This window comes from Lytechinus variegatus, chromosome 14 (assembly GCF_018143015.1).
Source record: "Lytechinus variegatus isolate NC3 chromosome 14, Lvar_3.0, whole genome shotgun sequence".
Classification (NCBI taxonomy): domain Eukaryota; kingdom Metazoa; phylum Echinodermata; class Echinoidea; order Temnopleuroida; family Toxopneustidae; genus Lytechinus; species Lytechinus variegatus.
In genome coordinates, this window is record NC_054753.1 from 11,199,011 (window position 1) to 11,217,758 (window position 18,748).

Below are 18,748 nucleotides of genomic sequence, written 5' to 3' on the forward strand. Positions count from 1 at the left end.
CATATGTAATGCACTATTGGACTTATATGTTGAATTGCCTTTTGGATGTGAAAGTGGATTTATGGATGATGAGATTTGATGATGGGGGGGGGGGGTGGAGTTTAACAGACCTGCCAACCAGTACGTTTTAGGTGTAGTTAGTACGTTTTAGGTGTATTTAGTACCTTTTTTTTAATCATAATTTATTGAGAAAAATCATCTTTATATACCTCTATATATAAAAAATGTACATAAATATGGTTATTAGACCAATGTAATTTCAGGTAACTTTTTTTTAAATCAGTTTGTTTAAACCAGGATGAGATATACACATGTTTCATTGTTTTTTTTTTCATCTGCAAGAGCAGTGGGCATTTTAGCTTGCATGCAAATTGAGTGCCGCGATGAGCGAGTGCGCCAAGCATTTTATTATGAAATACACTTTATTGGGGAAAAATACAGGGGTTTTTCTTATCACAGAATACAGTTTTTCATTCCCAGAGGTTGGCAGGTCTGGTTTAATGATGATGATGGTGGTGGGGGTGAACAGGTGATGATACCGGTTATGGAGATCATAATTGTGATATGAAATGTTTTGATGGCAATATATTGAGGGCCAAGATAAGCAATGATAGGCGGAGGCTGCAACTTTGTGGCTTCTGTTATTGCCTTGCCGCATCAGACTCTTACCAGCACAATAGCTTCAAACTCTGCCAGGATAATAGGTTAGGAGGATGTGGATGTGATGATGAGGAGGAGGAGGATGATGTTGATGGGGGTGACGATTAGATGATGACGATGATGCTGATGATAGTAATGGTGATGATGATGACCATAATGCTGATGATAGTAATGATGATGGTGATGATGACGGTGCTGATGATGACGATAATGATGCTGATGATGACGATAATGTTGATGATAGTAATGTTGGTGATGATGACGATGATGCTGTTGATGATGATGCTGATGATTTGATGATGGTGATAATGATGACGATGATGATGATGATGACGATAATGTTGATGATGTTAATGACGATGCTGATAATTTGATGATGATGATGATGATGATGATGATTTGATGAGAAAATAATGGTGAAGGTAGTGACGGTGATATTTATATACTGATGGGAATGGAGATGACGATAATGACGTTGTAGTTTTGGGTGATGAATTGGTTCCACGACATTTTGTTCCTTCGACAACTGCTCCTGGATAGAGAAAACAAATAAGCGATATGAAAAATGATGCAGATTTGGTGGAGCTGATATTGGCGTTGGCGAATGCCCTTTTTTCAGTCGCGTAGCCTCCTTGAACTTTAATGAGCTACACCTCCAACATGAAACAATCATGAAAGTATGCTATAGTTCTTCTCTCACACTGAAATCGTTTGAACTGTCATTGAGTGGCAAAAAATGGTCCATAAATTATCTGTGCTAATACTCTTTCGCAAGAATAATTTTGGGAAACACCGAGAACCAGTCTGTCCGTCAAAATACATTGAATATTGAATAGAAAAGGTACCTCGGGGGTTTTAAAGTCGTTCATAACATTTTACAGTGACTTAAAGGGATGGTCCGGGCTGATGGTATGTATAGCTGTATAAATAGAGTAGAATTCACTGAGCAAAATGCAGAAAATTTCATCAAAATCGGATAACAAATAACAAAGTTATTGAATTTTAAAGTTTAGCAATATCTTGTTAAAACAGTCGTCATGAATATTCATTAGGTGGGCTGATGATGTCACATCTCCACTTGTTCTTTTGTATTTTATTATATGAAATTAGGTTTATTCATTTTTTTCCTCCAAGAACTAGAAAAATTGGATTGTCAACTGATTTAGTGCATTAGATATTTATTGCTGCAACTTATTTCATTATAAGGGAGACATATTATTCACAAGTATGAAATAATGAAAAAAAAAATGATTTTATGTAATAATATAAGAAACCGGAGAGTGGAGATGTGACATCATCAGCCCGCCTAATGAATATTCATGACAACTGTTTTCATAAAATATTGCTAAACTTTAAACTTCAATAATTTTATTATTTGTTATCCGATTTTGATGAAATTTTCAACATTTTGCTCAGTGAATTCTACTCTATGTGTTAAGATATAAATATTTTCAGCACGGACCATCCCTTTAATAAAAAGTGATATATGAAGTGTGAAAAAAGTTTTCACTCTGCATTTAAAGAAAATGTGTTTGTATTTCAAATTAAATCAGGAGATGATCTGAAGAATGCGAGAACAGACACATTTCGTCTTAATTGTCAGCATTAGAATATTAGGCCTAATTAAAGTGATTGGTTAACATTGGTTTGACGTTTAAAAAATCTGAGCTAGAAGGTCACACTTGTCACCTGTGTCTGTGATTTGTTCCAAAAATGAAGCCCAGAAAAAATTTCGTTCGAAAATGATTATTTAGTTTTTCAAAAATTGAAATATTAAGTGACAGGAAACACCATCTTAATTTCATCCTATACACTTATGTGTACTATTTAGGTGTCTATAAGACGCCTTTTTACAAAATCGGGGTTTGCCCCTTAGTTTTAGCTTTTTATTCTCAATAATGGTTGTTTTCAGCGTTTAGTAGTTCTAATACATGCACTTGTACACATGTTTCATCTTGGTTTGAGAATTTTTTAAATCGGCTGCTCACAAAGTTAAACAATACCTTTAACAATAATATCTACGTGTTTCAAGATCACTATCACCGTTTTGCTTGTCATATTCCAGTAAAACATATTGGAGTCGTGCATTTCTTCACGAACGGCTTTATGAAATCGACCACTTGATAATGTCTGAGTCACACATATAGTTTACTTCCTCTCTCGCCACCTTAGATGTAGGTTTCTATCTTACCCCTACGCTAGACTCGGTTGACTTCCGTATGGTCAACTCTCACAGGGGATGTAACACACCCAACGTAGTTACACTCTTCAAATGTATACTCAAATTTGAATAGATAGCCCTACATTAACATTTATCCACTCTCGGTATTTTTAGTAGTTCGTTATGTCACCTTGCTACCTTACTCTGTATTTTCATATTGAATTATGTTTTATGATGTGTATCTGAGGGACGCCTTTGCAAAGCACCTTTTTTCCAAACTGAACAGGTAAATCCTGCAGTACGAAATAAATAGAACAAAATAAGTAGGCCTAAATAAATAAATGAATGTATAATTTTTTTAATATCACCTTTATTCAAAACAAAACAAAGTTACAAACAATGAAAATAAGTCCAGGTTACTCGTTTTTTAGGACGAAGTACAGGACTTATACAAAATTACAGATACACAATATATAACATATTCTGCTTTTAATAGACATGTAGGGTTATTTTATTCAAGATGGTACTATTTTAGGCCTTTTACTATAATCCAAAATTTGAAAGAAAAATTAATTACGAGCATTGATGTTTCTCTCTGTAATGATTTGATTTGATAGTAGACAGACCAATATTTCATTTTCGAATGCGTTTTATCACACTATTTCTAAATAAAACCTGATATTTATGCGAGCCTACACGATGTACTAATTCGCCACTGAGCTCATAGAATTATTAAAACGTTCGATTTGATCAGCTTAACATACCCTACTTCATACTAGTTCTCCTTTGTATTCTAAATTTCGCGCCCAAACCGACGAAGAGCCCAAGGAACTCTTAATTACGACCCGTCCAACCATAATCACACTATGTTAACACTTATCATTGCCCGACAATAATGATAATTCAATTTCGATAGGACGTCCTGCATACGTTCATATCGGTCACAGCGGTCAGTTTCAAATTTGGCGTTCTCATTTAGGATGCGAAAGCCTGTATAGGCTAGCAATTGATTCGAGTCGTGGAACTCTTGTTGGAATGCTCACCAGGGGCCCGTTGCATAAAACTTTTTACCTAAGAAAACTCAGGTTGTTTTTACCAGAGTTTTTGCCCTATGTTAAAGTCAATGGCAGAAATCAGACTAACCTCAGTTTTCAGTTTTTACCAGAGTTTTCTCAGGTAAAAAGTTTTATGCAACAGGCCCCAGGGAGTGGAGCGAGTGCCGGCATGCCAGAATCCGATGACAGTGGTAATATCACAATGTCAAGAGCGCTGGGAAACACATTAAGCGCTATATAAAGTTGCAGTGGCGTAACTACGGGGGGCATGGGGGGCACGTGCCCCCCCCCAATCGGCTGGCCAAAAAAAAAAACGGGAGAAAAGGGAGAAAAAGAGGGAGAAGAAAGAAACGTAGTGGGAAAGAAGAATTTATTGTACATTATAATTTAATATTATATCATATGTTGTGTTATATTACATAAGAATTTTTTTTATAACTTTATAAAACATAATGTGCTCAGGGCCTATTTGTTCATTATTCCTGGTACTAGCATTGTCTGTTTAACGAGATATACATGTACAATCATGTTGTACCAAAACGTCCTGTTTTCAAGTCAATATGCACCAAATATATATCATCGCACTTCGAGTTATTATTGTTTTATGTAGTGACATATGCTTCTTTTCATGACTACTTAAAGTGATAGCCCCATTTTAAGGTCTGCATATAAAAAAATCGTGTTCGTGCTTACGTTCGAATTAGTGGATTGATGAGATAATGTCTGCTCTTTATGAATTCCTGAAACCGGTCCTTAAAATGTCTCTTTTTCTAATGTAAATATCAAAAATTTTCAGCTCGCGCTTCGCGCTCGCATCATTTGTTTAGTGAAATACGTATGGTCATAGTCGATTCCTACAAACAAGCCTTAGAATGCCCCTCTTCAGATCTGAATTTCCTATATTTTCAGCTCGCACTTTGCGCTACTGAGATGCGTATGATAATCATGATTACTATGACTATAAAAAGCTCTTCATGTGTTTGAATGTGATTCTAACAAAATCAGCAATCGCTTGGCACTCGCATTGGATGACTATGGTGAGATATGTATACTCTTAATGGATTCAAAAAAAGAAATAGTCCTTAAAATGTCCCTGTTTGGGGTCAATGTATACAAAATTTTCAGCTCGCGCTTCGTGCTCGCATCATTTTGTACGTGAAATACGTATGGTCTCCGTAAATTCCTATATACAAACAAGCCTTAAAATGCTTCTCTTCAGGTCTGAATTTCCTAAAATTTTAGCTCGCGCTTCGCGCTCGCAATATTTGATTAGTGAGATGCGTATTTTAATCATGATTACAATGACTACAAAAGGTGTTTCATGTTTTCTAATAAAATCAGCAAGCGCTTGGCACTCAAATTAGATGAGTATGGTGAGATATGTATTCTCTTATTTGATTTCTAAAAATAGTCCTTAAACTGTCTCTGTTTGGGGTCAATAAATACAAAAATTTCAGCTCGCGCTTCGCGCTCGCATTGTTTGTTTAGCGAGAAAGATACGTATTTTTTTATTTTTATTAAATAGCTTATTTTGACCCTTTTTAGGTATGAATTTCAAAAATTTTCAGCTCGCGCTTCGCGCTCGCATCATTTGATCAGTGAGATACATTACATATCCGTTTAATGGCACAGTCCTTAAAATGTCTCTATATAAGGTCAATAGGCCTATACCTGGTAATTGAGCGCGCTTTGCGCGCTCACTGAGCAACTCAAAAATTTTGCTGGTGCCCCCCCCCAATGCCGTGACCCACGGTACGCCACTGTAAAGTTGTAACTTATTATCATTATTTCGGCATATTACATCGAACATATCGAATTACACACGGGGGGGGGGGGCCTTTCAGAACACATTTTTTTTAGATAATGTATTTTTTAGAAATAAAAGTTTGATATGGAATAACAACAAATAAGATATCGGCGCATATCTTTTACATATATCTTGCTGGAATGTGTACGATCAGCTCAGTTGCCCATCCCCACTGCTTTTTCTAGAAAAGCCTGTGTCTCATTCCCCGTTCTCTCTCTTTCTGTCCCCATCCCCTTCACAAAATCCCCCCCCCGCTCCCTCCATTCTCTTTTTCTTTCTCTATATGGGAGCTACCCTGTTCTTGCCTTTTAACTATCATCATCCCTCATCATCTTCACCAATTATTTTTTCCGGCCATGTCTCTCAGTCCAAGCGATGACCCTTATTTCCTTTTCAACTGATGACGATAACAATAAGAATTTCCCGCGTCCAATCTACGAGAAGAATACTGAAAAGGGAGTTCGGATTTGTGCGATCGCCGTATACAGAAAAAGGAAACTCGCTGAATATGGCACGAATATCATTGTTAAAGAGCGCCACCACGCGACGCGATGGCGCACCAGACAACACCAGACAAAGAGTCGAGTAATTCTTTGTTTGGTTTTGTACAGCGGCCTCTCACGAAAAATTGAAACAAAAACAAGCAATGAAGTGACAATAAACACGAAGCAAACCAACAAAAAATAATTGAACTAGAACATTTTTCATGATAAAGTTATGCACACAAAATATTGCCGATTTACTGCAAACAAATTTTTAAAATTTTATTTCAGTGAATTATGATTGTGCATGAGGTTATCATGGTTATGGGAAAGCATGTATAGTCTCCATCGAAAATAACTTTAAGAACTATCGTTTAACGAATATTTGTTCATGCTATGTAGTCATTTTTAGCTTGTATATAACCACTTTAGTTAAATCTGCCAAGACAAACTCTATTGTCAACATACATTTTGAGAGACTGTATGAAGTATTGCTAATGATAGGTTGTGGTACAAGACCTTGCTTTGTGAGGGGGCCTTGTAAAAAAAAAAAAAACAAGCAGGAAACATAATTACAAGTCAGATTCAGATTCCAAAATCAACCAGAATTCTTCCGATATTATTGATTGCTACTGAGGAACATGGATTTTTTAGAAGAAGAAGGAGAATAAAAAGCGAAGAAAGAGGAGGAGAAGGAGCGGGTGAAGAAGAAGAAGAGAACAGAGCAAGAAGGAATAGAAGAAGGAGGAGCAGTAAAGAAAACGAAGAAAAGGAAGAAGAAAAGAGGATGATGAGGAAGTTGAAGAAGAAGAAGAAGTAAAAGGAAAAGAAGGATTGGAATATGGAGGCGAAAAAGAATAACAAGAAATAGAAGAGCGATAAAAAAAAGGAGAAAAGAAGGAGATAGTGTCGAAAATGAGGAGAAGAAGAAAAAGAAACGGGGGACTAATTGTATGAAAAAATAACCAAACTCCATTTCAAAATAGAGCTGACTTAGCGCATGGAATTCAAAAACACGAAAATAAAACATGGAGGAAACTGGAAAAATAGATAATGGGATGTCATTTGGACGACTTAAACGAAAGAAAGCGAGAAACGAAAAGAATGAAAAATAATTGCACCCTTAAACAAGTTGACTCTTGCTGATGGGTGGTCTATGTTCGAAAGACCGGAATGTAATTGAAACGATTGCCTCTGATACCGCCTCTATTCAACCACATCACCCCAAGATAAAGAAACCAATAATTGGGTGCTTCTTTTGCCCCCATTATGTTCCCGTCTTCACCCCTCTTCAACCTTTGTTGTATTCTATTAACCCCCTTTTCTACTCCGTTCATAATGAGTCATGCATGCTTACGTCCTACTTAAAACCATGCATACCTTTTTATCACCTGGACACATTCTTCTGTTCGGGATAAAAAGAGAGCGATGGCATCATTCTTTCTTCTTGTTATCCCCCTCAATCGATTTCTTGCCCCTTAATTTCATGTCAGGTGAAAGCATGAATGGGAGTCTTTGATTCTTTGGGGGTAAGAGGATGGAAACATCCCCAAGCTGTGACTACATCCTAATAATCCAATCATCATGAGTTATCAATGAGGTGCGAATCGGAGAGCATCCCCGCAGGTTTGCAGGTCATCAACTTTACCCCGCAAAAAAGGGATGATTGTAAAATTGCCATTATAAGAAGAATTGCTATTAATTACGAAGGGAAAACAAGTTGCTGATTTGTTGATCACCCAAAGGTATATTTAGAAGAAAAAAGGGGAAATAATTTGAAAAAAAGACGAATTGCGATAATTGCGATAATCATAGGTTTAGAATGGCAGAATGGCAATAACTCTGAGAAGTAATGGGAACAAGTTAATCTATATATCTTGTCATTCATTATCTGCGAATGAGAGAGAGAGGGGAGGGGGAGAGACAGACAGAAGGGGGCAGAAAAAAGGGAATGAAAAAAGACAGAGACAGGCACCGACGGAATAATGCCAAAGAACAAGAAATTTTGATAAAGAAAGAAAGAAAGAAAGAAAAATGAACGAAAGGAAGAAAGGTAGGAAGAAATATAGGAGAGTAGAAAGAGAGAAAGGAATAAAGAAAGAGAAAACAAAATCTCAGCTTGTTCTTGAATTTGATAATCCATGGCTTTAAAAAAAAATCCTATTTTCACTCCGAGTAAAGTCTCACACTAAAACCAAAAGTCATCAGAAAACAATACACGGATTATTAATTCTCTGAAGAAAAACACCGTCATGAAAATAAATCTCTTCGCAAACTGTGTCAATTTTCAATATTTAGACAAGCGCTTTCTTGCACGAATGAATCTTTTCGGAGCGGTCGATTAAAAAAAGGGTCCGAAAAAAGGATAATCTAAAAAGCATTTCACACTACCATGCGAATGAAACAATCCAGTTGCTCATTTTCTATCAATACTTATTGCCCCCCACCCTCACATCATTCATCGTGCTTACCAATTTTCGTTTTCGTAATAGATAAAGGCTATTCAATTTCATTTCATTTCAATTCAATTCATTTATTCAACAATCAAAAGGATAAAACAGTGCAAGATAAAATATGAACAAAGTATCAGAAAACAAAACAAATAGATTGTTCAGAGATCCCCGAGAAGCGGTGCTTATGAAGCGGTACATCGCAAATAACAAGTGTGCAGGAAAATAGAACCCACATTTATTTAAAAAATATAAATAATCAATATAATATGGTTTGATTAAATGATTAGGGGAAGGCGGGGTAAGTTGAGCATAGGGGCAAGTTGAGCCACCACCCCCAGGCCAATAATGAATGAGTCAGACATTGTGGTGGTGTCATGTATTGATGACCCATTACATAACCTTTTACCCAACCATATTGTTTTCGACTTTGAAACAAAAAGTACTTTTTTAGACAGAAAAATACAAATTTTAGCCAAAAAAGTAAAAGAGGGTGTAAAATAGGGGAGTGCTTTTTACCCACACACGCCTTTAATTCTAATACAGATATAAGAACAATATTGTTAGTCCAGACATGGATCTTCATTCTTGTCACAGTCTTTTAAATGATGGATGCATAAGAAATGTGTGGATGTGAAAATATTGCATCAAGTTTGGACTGGGGTAAGTTGTGCCAGCAAACATGGGGCAAGTTGAGCCATAGTAATTCTTATGGTAATAAGAATGAAAAATAAAAACAAATTGAAAAGCCAATGATATGCAGGCAGAAAGATGTAAATTCACATGACAGTTCTTTTACTTTTAGAGGATGTCAGTATTTATAGAGAATTAGCAAGTGAAAAAACTTGAAATAAAAATTGACATGCTGCTTCCTCCCGCATACATTTTGTACATAGTTTTTGTGGCTCAACTTACCCCAGAAGGTGTCACAGCTTACCCCACATATGGGGCAAGTTGAGCCATTTGACATCGTTTTTTTCAAAGGTCACAATGAATTTCAGTGTGGGGGTAGAAAGTTATATATAGGTGAAAAATATGTCCCAAGAATCAAATTTAAAGGCAAGGTACTCATTTCTAAAATATTATTAGTCATCAATTCTAACATGCAAAATGCAAAAAGTGTCACAACTTACCCCGCCTTCCCCTACAAAATTAAAAAGATTGAAAATCTTAGATCAAAATGAAATGAAACAATCCTGCAGCAAAAAAAAAAGAAGAAGAAGAAGAAGAAACAAGAGGGTGAGGTTGAGGGGGGGTGGGGAAGAAGCACTAATGTATGATTGAAGTCATTGTAGCGTGTCCAGTACTGTGTGCGCCTCACCAGCGACTGACTGGAATGCTCCCCAGGGAGTGGAGGATGTGCACACATTTTGCGCGTTAATGACTGATTGAATCCGATGACCGGGGTAATAATATATCTGTAATGCGCTTAGACACGTCGCGACGTGTCTAAGCGCATTACGCATTACGCGTCGTTCCGATGTATTAAGTGCTATATAAAAAACAGATTATTATTATTATTAAGATGCATACATGCATACGATAAATAAACGGAAAATAACATTTTCCTGCATAATAAATCTAAATCTTGATAACTATCATAAGGTGGAACTATTTTTTATATCAATTGGAATTCCATTCTATAGTTTGGGAAGTAAGTACATGGTACTGATTTTTATAATGTATATCTATTAATAATTATTTTTTGTTGAACAGAGACTGGGCGTTTTTCACTCTTCTGATCCCTCTATATGCATGGCCGTATATACGCGGAGATTTTTTTTGGTTGTTGTAAAAATTATTTCAGTAAAAATATAAGTTTTTCTACATTTCTGGGACCCCGCCCCTCCCCCCTGCGTCATGTCCTCTCTATATAGCTGAAGATTTACTAACAAGATAAGTAAATTTGAATCTACTTACATTGCTTATTCAAATGGTAGAGTTTTTTTTTAGCCCTTGCCCATATTTTCTTTCCTGTTTTTGACAACCATAATATAACCTTGCGCAACTTACATGAACTTTTCTAACACCCTTTAACCATGGAGCTAGATCCATGCTTTAACACACTTCCAGTGTGGTCCCGTATACTCCATAATTATTTATATAATCCTTATTCGAATTTGGGTTGATTCATGAGGGTCATCTTTATGCCAAGATGCCTCACTATGTCTTTGAGATAATGAGGAAGGAGCATGCATCACTTCAAGATATGATTTACTTTGTTCCCATGGTAACGGGATGGCATCTGAGTCTAGAGATTTATGGTTTGTGAATGGTTTCTCTATTTTGTATCCCTTCCCTCTCTTAATCATCTTCAACTTCTCCATCGTTTTTTTTTAAATACTAATTCGTCCCCGAGGAATTAAATTAATGATTTTGAAAACAGGATGTAGGTCTTTGATTCAAACATAAAATGACGATGGCGATACATTTTAAAAATGAAAAATAAAACTTAATTAAAAGCTAAGACATTATGCACAGTATATAAAAACGCTGTTTAAAATGTTCATACATTACCTTTTGCTATATGAACCTTATAATAGTTCTAAGTGTTCAAACAACCATGCTCAATTCATTTAGAATTCAATATAAAAAACTTTGTTGATTAAGACAGTAAACAGTCTTGTTTAAAATATTTAATAAACTACTGTAAGGTTCATGTAGCAAACAGCGTTGCAAAAAAATAATAAAACCGTTTTTACTGCATATGCATCATCATTTGCTCTTGTGGTTAGACCATTGCTCACTTTACAATGTTTTTTTTATGTTTATCAATGAAGTTCAAGTATATAAAACTATCAATGAAATTGAATAAGTAGAAAGATAAATCTCAAAATGCACTGGTTCGTGATTCCTTGGTCAAGAAGCAAGACAATTATTGTTGTTTATAGGTTGATCTGTCGGTTAATATACGGCTTCACGGAACGTGAAAGCTGACAAATTATTTTCCACTTTTACAAAAAGAATACTCAATCTCCTTTATTGTTGATAGGATAGGATCGGATGAGAGAATTTCAAACCACAAGCTTTAAGTAGGGAACATGGGCGGTGGCGCCATAGTGGGGGCAGGGGATGACCGCCCCTAGTATTAAAATAAATATAGAAAAAGAGACGAAGAAAAATGGAGGAAAAGGATGAATGGTGAAAGAAGAGTATGATAATGACATTTGGATCTGGATGTATACGATGCAGGACCCTCCTGAGCATAAACTTATCGGGTGACTTGACCTGAATTTTGGCGGGACCGGCAGGTGCAATACACTGGATGAACATCCGACTCTATGACGAATAGTGTATTGGTTTTAACGTGCATTTTGATAGTTTTCATGCTTGTTGGTTGTGTAACTTTTAATTCCCATGTAATTCCGTCGAGAGAAAACGAGAGGGGAGAAAATTCGTCTTGCCCCCCCCCCCCCCCTCTGTCCCCTATTTAAACATCCTTACGTTGCCCTTGATGTAGATCATTGTTGGATTGAGGTGAGAGATTAAGTGAATGGGTGAAAGCAATGCACTTATCATCCAATCATTGGGACTTCTTAACTTAGAAACAAGTGATAGAAACACGGACCGAAATCCAAGAAAAGCTTAATTCCTTGGATAATCCTCTCATCGTAATGACGTCACAAATTGTAACTATTTTTGAAAAAGGGTATTTTGCTGGTTCAGCTATAATTATGTCCGTATTTTAGATAATCTCTAGGATTCTCGTCAGTTTCTTTTCCTTATTAAAAAACTATACTTCTTTGTAAAATCTACAGTACAAAAGTATGAAATTAAGTTTAAAAACGCATAATAGTCTGACTCTCTCTTGTACGTGCACGTAAGCAAGGAAAGGAGAATTTTCAGCTTCATACCTTTTTGTAGACTTGTTATTAAAATGGAGATTTGGTTGTAATTATTTGCCTTGAGTATAAGTAATGGATTTTGAATGAAATCCTTAATAAAAACATGCTAATAATAAAAAAAATCAATAAAAAGCGTTTTTTACGTTATTGCACTGTAAAAAATGAAGTGCTAAGTTAGCACTTCCAGTGCTTGTATAGTGACTGCACTACCAGAGCTAATTTTCTAGTTCAAATTTAAACCAGAAAATCAGCACTCGAAATGCAGTCACTATACAAGCACCGTAAGTGCTAAATATATAAGCACTTCATTTTTTACGGTGTGTACAAATTAACTGGAATAAAAAGTGTGTATGTGAGGGTGTGTGTGTGGGGGGGGGGGTAGATCCCATTCGTTCAAAGTGGTTCCTAGAACCTATAAACAGATGGTCGTGTGTTCGAATCCCACCGCGGTCTGGCGTCCTTTGGCAAGGCGTTAATCCACACTTTGCCACTCTCGACCCAGGTGCTAAATGGGTACCCGGTAGGATATGAAAGTCATTGTAGCTTGTCCAGTATTGTGTGCGCCTCACAGGCGACTGACTGGAATACTCCCCAGGGAGTGGAGGATGTGCACACATTGTGTGCGGGAATGACTGATTGAATCCGATGACCGGGGTAATAATATATCTGTAAAGCGCTTAGAAACGTCGTTCCGATGGATTAAGCGCTATATAAAAGCGGATTATTATTATTATTATTATTTATTTTACACAACTTCACCACACAAATTTACGTATTAGATTGAAATAAGCAAAATAAACCCTAAAAATCATGAAACAAAATAAGAAAATATCCTGGATTCAAAGAACAATATCACTTGAAGAAGCTGAAGAGACCCCCCTCCCCCTCTGCCCGATCCATACCATGTGCATAGGGATGAAAGCGTTTTTTTTTTTGTATAAATAATTCGATTTTTTTTTAATTCCACCCATGACAGTGTCGGATGAAAATTAGACAATTATAATGTTGTCAATCTTCCAACCTAGTCTGTCATTTTCTTATTATTTTTGAATCGGCGGTAGAATGTCTTTTTGTTTACTTGTTACGTTTTTAGACGGACACCGCAAACAACTTAAGACCAATTTCGTGTCATTGGCTTCATTCTTTGTGAAGATGATTCCCAGAAACATCACAATACTGGACTCATTTTATTCGTCGAGGGCAAGACATGCATGTAAGAAGTGCTATGCCGCGAATGGCACCAAAGCTTACACTGTACATGTACATTTTTTTTTATTAACAAACTTCCAGAGAAATTGGCTTTTGGCAACACTCCATTTTTTACTCATTAAAACATAATGATTACTGACTATAAAAGAAGAGATATATTGGGTTGATGGTAAACAGGACATAGAGGGAGAGAGAAAGTGGGGCGGGGGGGGGGGGGGAGTGGGATTCTAAAACATGAAGTGCAAATTGGGGAAATGGGTGGGAAACTGTTAAATGAAACGAGGAGTGAGATAGGAGGATAGAGAGGTATACATGTTTTTAGATTAAAGTATCTATTGAGACAAAAACTCGGTTAAATCTTTAGAGGGGTTTCTTAAAATATCTACCTCAAATGACGATCGCATTCGTCAAAATAAAACTCACATTCTATGAAAACAGTCTACTCAAACTGCATAAGATATAGCTCGAAAAACGGACACCGAACAGAGTTCTTATAGAAAGATAACTAGCTTAAAACAATCTTGTCATTTTGATGGAGATTATCTTTAAGGGTTACACTTCGCAATTCCGAAGGTTCGTAATTCTGAAAAAACGTAAATTACCTATACCTCGATATTCGTTAATCCGAAAACGTAAAAGGGTTCGTTAATCTGAACATTTGTGTCCTTATTCCGAAGGCTCGATAATCCGAAAACGAAATAAGGTTTGTTAATCATTTCGTTTTCGGACTAGCGAACCTCATTTCGTTTTCGGATTAACAAACCTTCGGAATTACGAACTTCACTTCGTTTTCGGACTAGCGAACCTTCGAAATTACGAACCTCACTTCGTTTTCGGAATTACGAACCTTCGGAATTACGAATCTTCGGAATAACGAACCTTAGGAATAAGGAAGCTTCGGAATTACGAATGTATGCGTATCTTAAGTGCACTTCTGACAAGGTATCCGAATCTCCACATTTGGTTAGCTAGAAAGTTGTTTTAGAGTGAACCCTTGTTTTTTACACCCCAAATCAAGGTTCTTTCTTTCCCATACTTAAATAATAACCCAAGTTATATTCAAACATTTCTACTCGCATTCAGCATTTTGATAAAATATGAATCAAGTGTTTGGATCACAGGGATGGGTGCCAGGTACTATGGCTTCTATTTTCTAAACTAAAAGTTATTTTCAGATGTTTTTTATAAGTCTCCTAAATGAAACTTTTCTCGTCCTGCGTCCAACTCTGCTCAAGTTGAGACACGAAAATCAACACGTTCTTGTCAAGAATGGCTTCTAATTCCATTCATTACACATTTCAATGGAGTTGGCCAGTTATTCGACTAATGACTCCAGCCTATTCTGTTTATATTAAAGCCATGATGGGTTTCTAATCAAAATGATCTCTTTTAACACGTTTTAATCCAACGCTTCAAAAGCGAGGCCCTTCTTTGTGCAATGTGCTTTACGGGTCCGGCTTTCGAGACGTTTTAAATCCATGCTTTATGATATCAAAGAACTTAATTCAGACAGTTGATATTGTTCTTAATTAGTTCGTCAGACACGCGACTCTCATGTGCAACCTGTCTCTGATGCTGTGCCGAAATAATCACCATATTGATTTGATATAAGGAAATAGAGACCATACCACATTATCCTATAATGAGGACAGCAGACTCATATTCAATTTGATTAATCAGACACCAATCAAAGTGAATTATAAAGAGAAGCCTGTTATTTTACTGGTTTTGACAAGATCTTAGTGTATCTAAAGTGTATCTCGCACTTTTGTATTTCCAGACGCTCGCGTTCAACTCAAGTCTGAGTTAAGGTATTACCGATAAAGCATCGGAAAATACAAATGGCCCCTGAAACCGTAATTAAGAGGATGGGAAAATGACAAAAAAACGAGTAGATGCAGTGTAAATGACTTTGACCATTATCAGTGGCAACTTTATTTCATTTAAGATAGAAGATCAACGACATTTGAATCCCCACTGCCAGTATTTCAACTTAAGCTCATTAAAATGCAATTATGTTCTTGTATATAAGTGAGCACACAAAACGGTAATGTGTTACAAAATGGGGATATCTTGAACCGTCTTGTCATAATGTCTACAAAATGCACCATATATTTGTCTACAAAATGCACCATATTTTGTATATATATCTTTATATCTTAATTATCACGGATGTTTTTTAATATGATTATAATGGAAATGATTTGTATCGCAAATATTTGTTGTAAAGTTTGAAAATAATTTGTATCAATATTTATGTCATTTATGTTGGAAATAAATCTGAAATCTGAATCTGAAATGTATACGTGAATAAGTTGATCACATTGATTGATGAATTAACACATTGATGAATTGATAGATGAAATGAATACATTAATAAACAAATTATGAAATGAATAACTCGATAGATTAATTACTGAATCACATGATAAGGGAATTCTTGAATAAATTAACGAATTAACAAATTGATAAATGCGTCCATGAAGGAATGAATCAGTGAATGAATAAATGGACAAATAAAAACAAAATAGATGAATGAATAAATTAATAAATAAATGAATAAATGAATCAATGAGTAAATCAATAAATGAATAAACAGATAATTCAGTAAATTGAATAACGAATGGTGAATAGATGAGTGAAACAAAATTGACGAACACGTCAAGAAAAATGTACAAGAATTGATTTTGCCATAGTAAGTGGTTTTGTCTGACCGGGTTTCCGTTTTTTAATTCATTGCGATAAATAAAACATTGTCTATTCATTAAAAAAGTAAGTAAGTAAAATAGCAAAGTGCTTGGATCTATCATTAAGAGTTTTTTTATTTATTGATATTTATATCATTTTTTTTATTTCTTTTGATGGAAAAAAGATGACTGAAACTGTTTTTAGATGTATTTTTCAATCACTTTATCTACGAACCAAAATCTTATTAGTTAAATCTGGAATAAGATTATTAAGCTTTTATAGATTTATTTCCACCCCCAAATTATTTAGATTTAAATGTATAATTTAAATCTTAGTCCAGAATACGATTGATCACGATATACAGCCGATCTTGAGTAATTCTAAATCAATAAAACACCGTGTTTATAGAATTGTGTAGTGTGTGTGTATTTGAGTTTTGTCAGACGTGTATCAATCAGATATGATTATTTACGTCTGGGACCGACCTTTAACGTCACCATCCGAAAGACGTGACCAGGGCTCGAACCTCGACCCTCTGCATCAATTTGTAACTTCCCCACAGCTTGGATTACAGGCGCACGCCACAACGTCCAGTATAATAGTGAGTCCGCGTTATGTACTCATTCCACTGAGGTTTACAAAAGTGAACGGTTAAATTGATCACTTCGGAAACATGAGTAAGATGTTAGCATTCATATACAATAACGTCAAAATGTTACCACAAAAGATAGATTCCCCTAAAGCAAGTTTAAAAGGCGTTACTATTATTAACATATCAGAAATATTACGTGCAATTTAATTAACAATATGGAAATTTCGAAAGTCTTGTTTGACCTTCGATCTTCACGTTGGGTGTGTGTGTGTGGGGGGGGGGGGGGAGTGGGGGTATAAGCTTAATTGGGAGGGGTGCGAATATCAATGACCTGACGATGGCCATAATGCGAAGATGATGTTCGGTCAACAACAAGAAAGCTCGCAACAATTTTATCCGATCTTCTTTCTTTCATCCCGAACTGAATGGGGGATTTAACACGTGTTTAAGAATCGAAAGTGGGAAACAAAAGGGGGGTGTATACAAGCGTTGCGAAATCTCCACAGATAGGTGTGAATTAAACACCAATTTGCTCGTCTAATCGATTCTTGTAGACACCTTTTGTTTGAAAAGATGGCGAATTTGGGGGATTGGAGAGGTGGAAATTGAAGCCATCGCACCCAACACCTCAAAAATGAGGGTGACTTCTATTATGAGGGATAATGACATGGCAATAGCTTAAAGTGACGTCAGGATGAGTATGCCTATGTTGCGGAATGCAGGTGTTCGTTATGAAAGTTTCATTTTCAGAAATGTTAAACTACCCCTCCCTCAAAATAAATAGATTAATAAAAAATCAATGAATCAATTAAGAGTCAATAATAATTTTCAAAATGCACCATCGGATAAAAGAAATCATAAAATAATACTATGAATATGTGATATTGATTGCAAAATAATCAATTAAGGAAATTTATTTTACAACAAAGTTTTATTTTGAAGTTACGTAACCATGGCATTAAGTCATCTTCATCAAAGAGATGACGGGAATGTAAAAAGTGAGCAACTTCATTGTGATGTCATCACTTGCATACAAATGCAAAGGAACGTGAATATTGCCCCCTGAACTTCCACGAGCATGAGAAGAAAAAGAAATAGAAAAAAGAATGAATTATGAAATGGTAAAATATGAAACCCTTTACTGCATGTATATTTATATCAAAATGATATTTTGATGTTAAAATGTCTTGATTTGCTCGCTCACAACTTCATCATTCATTTTGTTTTATAATCGAATTGAACGACTTGATATGAAAAAATTCTGTCAATATTGGAAGAAATATAAATGTTTACTTTAATTGAATTGAAAAAAAATATGTCTAAGTTAGAAAATGCCCATACATGTGATTTTCAGTCCCTCACATTATCTCATTATGCCACCGGAGGTCACTATCCAGAGATTCCAAGTACGCCCCCTTCCCATCAAAATACCCCGGTTAAAATACCAACAATCTTATATCATATTGCTCCTATTTGGGCTGGGGCTGTCATACATTCTTATTTACCTACTTTATTATCAGAGATCTAAAATGTGGGTTTGTAGAACAGAGGGGTGACGAAACCCCAATCAAGTTTATAGAACATTCGATGAGCTTGTGAAACTAGACGTTTCCTTTACAGAATATTGCACACCAAAAACAAAATTTAACAAGAAATACCGATCTTAAACCCCCAAGAACAAAGGTAATGTTGTTTTTACAACCCAACCGCGTCAAAAGAACAACTTGCGAAACACATTACCACGTTTTCGCAAGCTTTAACATGCGCCAAAGCGCGTCCTGTGTACCCTAAAACGGGCA